Genomic DNA, 7216 nt, shown 5'->3' on the forward strand with positions numbered 1-7216 from the left:
AATGATTTTGCAAGCTCACCGCCTTAGAAATGATAATAATGATAATTATAAAAAGCTATGTTGGCCTGATTACATAATCAGCATAACCAGGTGGAAACTGCCAAAAGTTTGTATTGTTAATGGGGAGCAGAACAAATAGTGGTGGTCTCATTTATTTATATTTTTGTAATTGTTTGAATATTGATGTGAAAAATCTGTGTTGATACACTCACACACAAAACCCAACCTCCAAATCTAAGTCAATACACATAGATGAGATATATATATATATATGTATGTGTGTGTGTGTGTGTATATTCTCATACATATATACATACACACACACATGATATATTAAATTACAAATTAAAAGCAGATCTAGTAATGGAAAACATTAACAGTTGTACATACATAGTATGTGTTTTGTTTACACCCATTTGCTGTGTGATAGAGTCTGGGGACACTTGGTTTCTCTAACACTCAATGTTGTGTAAGGAGCTTTCCTTGTATGTTATCCCAGGGGTTTTCAAACTGTGGTCCGCAGTCCACAGGGGGTGGACAGCAAATACTTTTTATGGGCGATTTGATTTTATATATGTTTTTTAATCGAAATCTTTTAATTGACAATAAACCTATTTGTTAAATACTGTTAAATAAATAAATGTAAAGATATATGTTACTTTAAGCAAATATTTATGTATAAATTTACCCTAAGGTAAAGCCTGAAATATAAAGGGGTCTGCAAGTCAAAAAGTTTGAAAACCCCTGTGTTATCCCACATACAGCAAATGGGCATCTATACAAAACACATACACTATGAATGTGTGGCTGATAATGTTCACATTACTAGAACTGCTTTTAATTCGTAATTTAATTTTCTTCCATGTGTACTGAGCAACAGCACATCAAATAAACTTTACTTTATTTGCATATAAACCCTGCACCAGTGTTTCATTCTGTTTTGAGGTGATCCAAATACATGGTTTTGATGGAGGGGGTTAGTTGATTACATCAACCCCAGTACTTGTATTTATTTCATCAACCTTGAAAAGATGAAAAACAAAGTTAACCTCTGCGGAATTTGAACTCAGATTGTAAAGACCTGGAAGAAATGCTGCTATGCATTTTGTCCCACAATCCTGCTAGCTCACTGTCTTGATATTAATAATCTTAATCTAAGGACAATACCTGAGATTCTTGGGGAGGGGGCTAATCAATTTCATCGACCCCAGTACTCAACTGGTTGTTATTTCAACAACCCCAAAAGAACGAAAGGCTAAGTCCACCTCAACAGAGTTAGAACTTGGAATAGAAAGATGAACGAAATGCCACTAAGCATTCGGTCCTGTGTGCTAACAAATTCTGCCAGTTCGCTACCTTTCACCCCCTTAAGGATGATGGCCACTCCCGTTGATTTCAACATATGAGTTTTTGAAGGAAAAAATTTTTAAAAAATAAAGATTGCTTAATAATAATAATAATAATAATCATAATAATAATAATAATCCTTATCGGTACAAGGTCTGAAATTTGGTGGAGAGGGGGCTAATTGATTACATCAACTCCAGTACTCAACTGGTACTTATTTTATCAACCCCGAAGGATGAAAAGCTAAGTCGATCCTGACAGGATTTTAATACAGAACATATAGACATGAAATGCCACTAAGCATTTTGCCTGGCATGCTAACAGTTTTGCAGGTTGCTAACCTTAATAATAATAATAATAATAGTGATAATGATAATGATTTCAAATTTTGGCACAAGACCAGTAAGTTCAGGGGAGGGAGTAAGTTGATTATATCGTCTCCAGTATCCAACTGGTACTTATTTTATTGACCCCAAAAGGATGAAAGGCAAAGTTGACCTTGGTGGAATTTGAACAAGCATGCTAACAATTTGGCCAGTTTACCACATTAATAATGATGATGATGATAATAATAGTAATAATAATAATAATAATAGTAGTAGTAGTTTAGTGTTTTCAACTACTAAACCAGTTAATGTCATTGACTTGCAAGTGGGTCGTTGTTTATTTTAGATAGGCAGCTTCTATTTTCTATATAGAATATAACGTTTGTATTTTACCAACAAACTCTATTTTATATTAATAAGAATTTCTATTTTTATTTACTTTCATTTCTAAATATTTGTATCAATTAAGCTCCATGATATTTAAGTATTTTAATGTGAGGTTTCCTCAAAAAAACAAAAATAAAAAAAATAATCTAAACAAATAAAATAAATAAGTAAATAAATAAAAAAAAAGGCATTTGGATATATTCCTAATACTGAAGCAATATCTATTTCACTGTTTGTATATTTAGAGCTGATATATGACTATGAATTTGTATATTTAGCCTTTGATTTTATTTCCCTTCTCTTATTATTATTATTATTATTATTATTATATTTGTAATGAATTATGCAATACTCTGTGTCTTTGTTGCACTCCATGCAGGCTTGCCAGTTCATTAACCACCTTGAACTAGTGCAGTGTGCTATTGTTAAACATCTTACTCTCCACTCAAAGAGAACTGTGTCCAGTGTTATGAATTATGAACTTGTGGTTTGTTTATGGCAGATTTCTCCTCCCACCAACACCTTGCTTTATGCATGCTGTATAGTGTTCTGTGTTCTACTGTTATGACTGCTTAATAAGAGAAAACAAAATGTATTATTTTATACTGATATGCATGTGAAGGACATTGCTCAGACATTTTGAAGGAGTTCTTTGGCTAGTTTTGATTCCCCAGTCAAAGTTGATGTCTTTAGAGGGAGCATAAATGTTGCAGATATCATTTAGATTTCCTAAAGGATTTTTACCATTGTATTTAAGAAAGATATCAATAAGCCATTCCCAATGAGAGTACCTGTTACACCCCCTCCTCCTCATCATCATTGTTTTGACATGTAGACAGCTCCATAAAGAAGTGCTGATCACTCAAAGTGGATGGCATTCGTGATAGAGGGAGACTCAGGAAGACATGGGATGAAGTACCGAAGGATGACCTCAGGACACTGAACCTTACAGCAGAGATGACAAAGGACTGAGATATCTGGCGCTTTGTCAGACTCAAGAACACCCACCCTCCACAGCAGAAGTGTTAATGCTGTTCACCCTGCTGAAGAGGATTGCCCTGCGAGGGCCCTGTGCTGGTGCCACGTAAAAAGCACCCATGCCAGTGTCATGTAAAAGCATCGATGCCATTACCGCATACAAGGCACCCAGCACACTCTGTAAAGAGGTTGGCATTAGGAAGGGCATCCAGCCATAGAAACCAAACCAAATCAGACTGAAACCTGGTGCAGTTCTCTAGCGGGCCAGCTTCTGTCAAAACATCCGGTCTATGCCAGCATGGAAAACAGATGTTAAATGATGATGGTGACAATGATTATCATTATTATTATTATTATTATTGAGTGAGAGAGCAGTGCATGCCGCCAAAATGACACTGGGGTAAAATATATGAAGCCCAGTTTACCCATCATGACTACCCGTCTGATAAGGGTACACCAAGCACATGCATCACAGCCATATGTGCATGACGTAATGATCTCATATCAAGATAAACAGCGCATGACCTTGCAGGTGGGGCCCAGTTAGAATTTTCTTTGGGTTAAGTAGCCCATCCCACTCAAAAGTTCCCTGAATAAGGGTTGTTTAAGGATGATGAGCAAAACACCCATGTTTCCAGAGTTGAATTATCCAAACCCCAAAGAATTCCTCTCAACACATGGTTATGATACTCCTGCACTATTTCTGCTCATGGTCAGAGATGCACATATCATCAGCCACTAAGGGACATGTTCAACTGGTTATGGTTAAGCAACAGACAAGCAAATCTGTGGTATTGATCAGAATATTTGCTGTAGCCCATCTTTTATACCACAATAAAACAATTTACATGATAACACTTCCAATCAGTTAGGATCAAATTATTATTATTATTATTTATTGTCTTTGCACAGCTTCTAACACTAGAGATGTACTATGGTGCCAGCTGTTCACTACCAGTGAACTAAGGTAACACTCCTTATTTTTTGAGCACCTAAATTTCTTCCATATGCTGTCAGTTCCATCCTCCACTTCACCATACTTTTTCCAAGCAATCAATCACTCAACATTCGATGCAATACCAAATAGGTTCATACATTCCATAATCCAAGAATGTGGGATCATATCGTATGCCTTACGATAATCGATCCATGACATGGATAATTTAGTTTTCCTTCTCTTGCAGTCTCTAAGTACAGTTTTGTCTACCAGGAGTTGATCCTTGGTACCTCTGCAATTACGCCTGCAACCCTTCTGCTCATGTGGCAGGACTCTATTTTTTTCTAGATGTCCGTACACTGACTCTGCAACTAATTTCCCCAAAAGTGGCAAGTAGGATATCGGCCTGTAATTGTCTACCGTATTGCTTTTTTTCAATGTTTTTCAAGTACAGCACTGTCCTACCCATTGTCAACCAGTCTGGTGTTACTTGGTTGGCATTTAATAAAATGTTGAGTTGTGCAGCTTTTCCTGAATGACATTCACCAAATCTTTTGATCCAGTAGCCTTGAACACCATCTGGTCCCAGGGCCTTCCAGTTGCCCATTTTTTGCTGATTTTCTTCATTTCCCTAACTGAAATGACTAGCTCTATCTGTTTTGGACAGACTACTGTTTTTTTCAGTTCTTGCAAACATTCAGCATCCTTCTGGTGCTCCTTGTCTTTGCTCCAGATGTCACTCCAAAACCTTTGACTTTCAGTGTTATCTGATATCAACTTTTCATCTGTACACTCTCCATTTATTTCTTTGTAGAATCTCTTCTGATCTACTCTGAATAACCCATTCTGCTGGTATCCATTCATTTTTGGGTCGTATCTTATCACCTTTGTTTCCTTTGCAACAGGGCGCTGTTTCAGATCCTCCATTACCTCTTTCAGGTCCTTTCTTTCAATATCATACTTCCTGTTCAGTGCCCTGTATTTTTGTTCACTTTTAAGCTCCCCCTTCTCTTTTCAGTCTAACACAGAAATGTCCTTCGAGTGCATGTCTAACCCTGCCTGTATTCTTCTTTTCCACCATGGATTTTTTTCTTTTGTCACTCCCATTATATTTCTTTTTCTTGACATCAACACCCACATTTTCTGCTACAACAATACTTGTTGCCTTGATCAATGTTTGTTTCTGTAATGTTTTTTGTTCAGATGTATTTCAGAATTTCATTCACATTTTTTGTTGCTTGGTTCAATTTCCACCAGTCAACCTTTTTAAGGTTGCAAATAATGTTGCTATCGTTCTCCTGTAGCCTTGTCTTTATTCTGTCGTAGATTGCCTTTTTCCCATCTGTCATGTCACTATTAATTTTATTGTCTTCTTCTAAACCTACTGTTTTTTTTTAAGCCTGGTACTTGTTCTGTCAGTTTATTTTGCCAAACTGCTAAGTTACAAAGATGTAAACATACAATCACCGGTTATCAAGCAGTGGTGGGAGACAAGCACAAACACAAAGAAACACATACATAGATATATACAATAGCTTCTTTCAGTTTCCATCTACCAGATCCACTCACAAAGCTTTGATTGGCCAAGGTGCTATGCAGTGGGACTGAACCCTGAACCATGTGGTTGGGAAGTAAGCTTCTTAAATTACAGCTGTTTGTGGTTAAGAGGATAACAGATGATGTTATTGTTGTCAGTGTTTAGCTCCATGTCAGCTCTGATTGAGTGGATCTATGAGCAACCCTCTTTTCCTGTTTAGTGTATCTTGAACAACATTATCCTATGTTATCCTTTTCTCTTTTGTTTTTGTTTTTTATTTTTAAGATAGTGGAGTGTGACTTGGGGAAGATTTAGTTGCTTTTTGTCACAGGTGGAATGTCTTAGAGGCCTCTCCCTTCAGAAGTATAAAAGGAGACCAACGTCACTGTCGTCATTATCAATGATAATGATGATGGTGGCAGCAGCGGTGGTGGCGGGGGCGGTGAGGACGATCTTTTTTTTTATTACTAAAAGGGGGAGCCCTCTAACACATTCTGCCTGCTACAAAAAACAACTGAATCCCCAATTCGCACCCTTCTATCTTAAAAAGAAAAGAAAAGAAAAAGGGGCTAGAACAGGTTTTGCTGCAGAGGAGTTACATGACTACTCACATTATGGGGGAGAGAATGGGAGTAACAGGGTTGGAACTGGGAAAAGAGAGAGAAAGATGGTGATGACAAATTGTCAGGTTGGACCATCAAGGTATATACATGGTAAATGTGTTCCACTGATGTAAACCTGGGGTGGATGGGTGAATCTTTCTTGGTAGCTTTACATTTGAACTAAAGATTTAGCTATACTGAGACCAAAATGCAAAAAAAAAAATAAATGACTAGAATTTTTAATTAAAGCTTTTGGCTTAATTAGGTTTGACTGTTTCCATTGGTAGTTTATTAGATTTCAAATTCCATGTGACATCTATAAAGGTTTTTGGTACAATACCACAACTTACTCAACAACTTGGCTATTCCGAACTTTTTTATTGATTTTCTTATTTTATGTTTATTTTTTTTTTGTCTTGTAACTATGTAAAAAATTGATAAGGTTACAAATCATATCTAACCACACAGCCAGTTACAGATATGGAATGTAGTTTCACTGGAGGTATTGATTTTTGGGTTAGGGAATGTGAGCAAGTTGAAAATAATTAAGGGTATGAGGAGAGCAGGCTGCATATCCTGTCCTTTGTGAGCTGGCAAAAGAAACAAAAAATATAAAAGAGCAATTGCAAAAAACAAGACCAAAAGGAAACTGCTTTTTGATTTCATTTGAAGGATGACCTTGTAGTTTCTTACCAATTATTTCATTGTTTATACCATAGCAAAATATAGAAATATTAAAGTTATTATCCTTTAGCTGACTCTTTGATTCTTGAGTTTGAGTTTGAGTAAATAAAATCGTGGACTGTTTTTATGTCTGCTTTGAACTGACTTAAAATCTTGAAATCTCTTGCAGTGTGAGGCTTGGGAGTCTGAGAAATAGTAATTCATATTAAGTTCATATAATTACCGTAAATCCTCGAATATAATCCGCACTTTTTTCCCAAAATTTAAAGGTCAAAATTTCTAGTGCGTACTATATACGAGGTTAAAAATGAAAAAATATTTTCTAAGCAAAATTTTCTAAGTGATAAATATGTAAAGGGAATTTACTTAATATTTATTTTTCACTGGCGTTATTACTGTTATTTCTTTATTTTCTGCA

At 36.1% G+C, this 7216-nt stretch overlaps 1 protein-coding gene across 4 annotated transcripts in view; it reads left to right on the plus strand.

Moving 5' to 3' along the window:
* The window catches only part of LOC106872239 (E3 ubiquitin-protein ligase NRDP1), a 209249-nt gene that overhangs the window by 76281 nt on the left and 125752 nt on the right, over window positions 1–7216 (plus strand). For 2 of the 4 annotated variants that reach the window (XM_052975811.1, XM_052975812.1), the window contains one exon: window positions 3951–4005. The exons of the other annotated variants lie outside the window; for them this stretch is intronic. The gene's annotated coding sequence lies outside the window, so the exon portion shown is untranslated. The remainder of the gene's footprint in view (window positions 1–3950; window positions 4006–7216) is intronic. 4 annotated transcript variants of the gene reach the window in all.

This window comes from Octopus bimaculoides, chromosome 22, assembly GCF_001194135.2.
Source record: "Octopus bimaculoides isolate UCB-OBI-ISO-001 chromosome 22, ASM119413v2, whole genome shotgun sequence".
In the NCBI taxonomy this organism is placed as follows: Eukaryota; Metazoa; Mollusca; class Cephalopoda; order Octopoda; family Octopodidae; genus Octopus; species Octopus bimaculoides.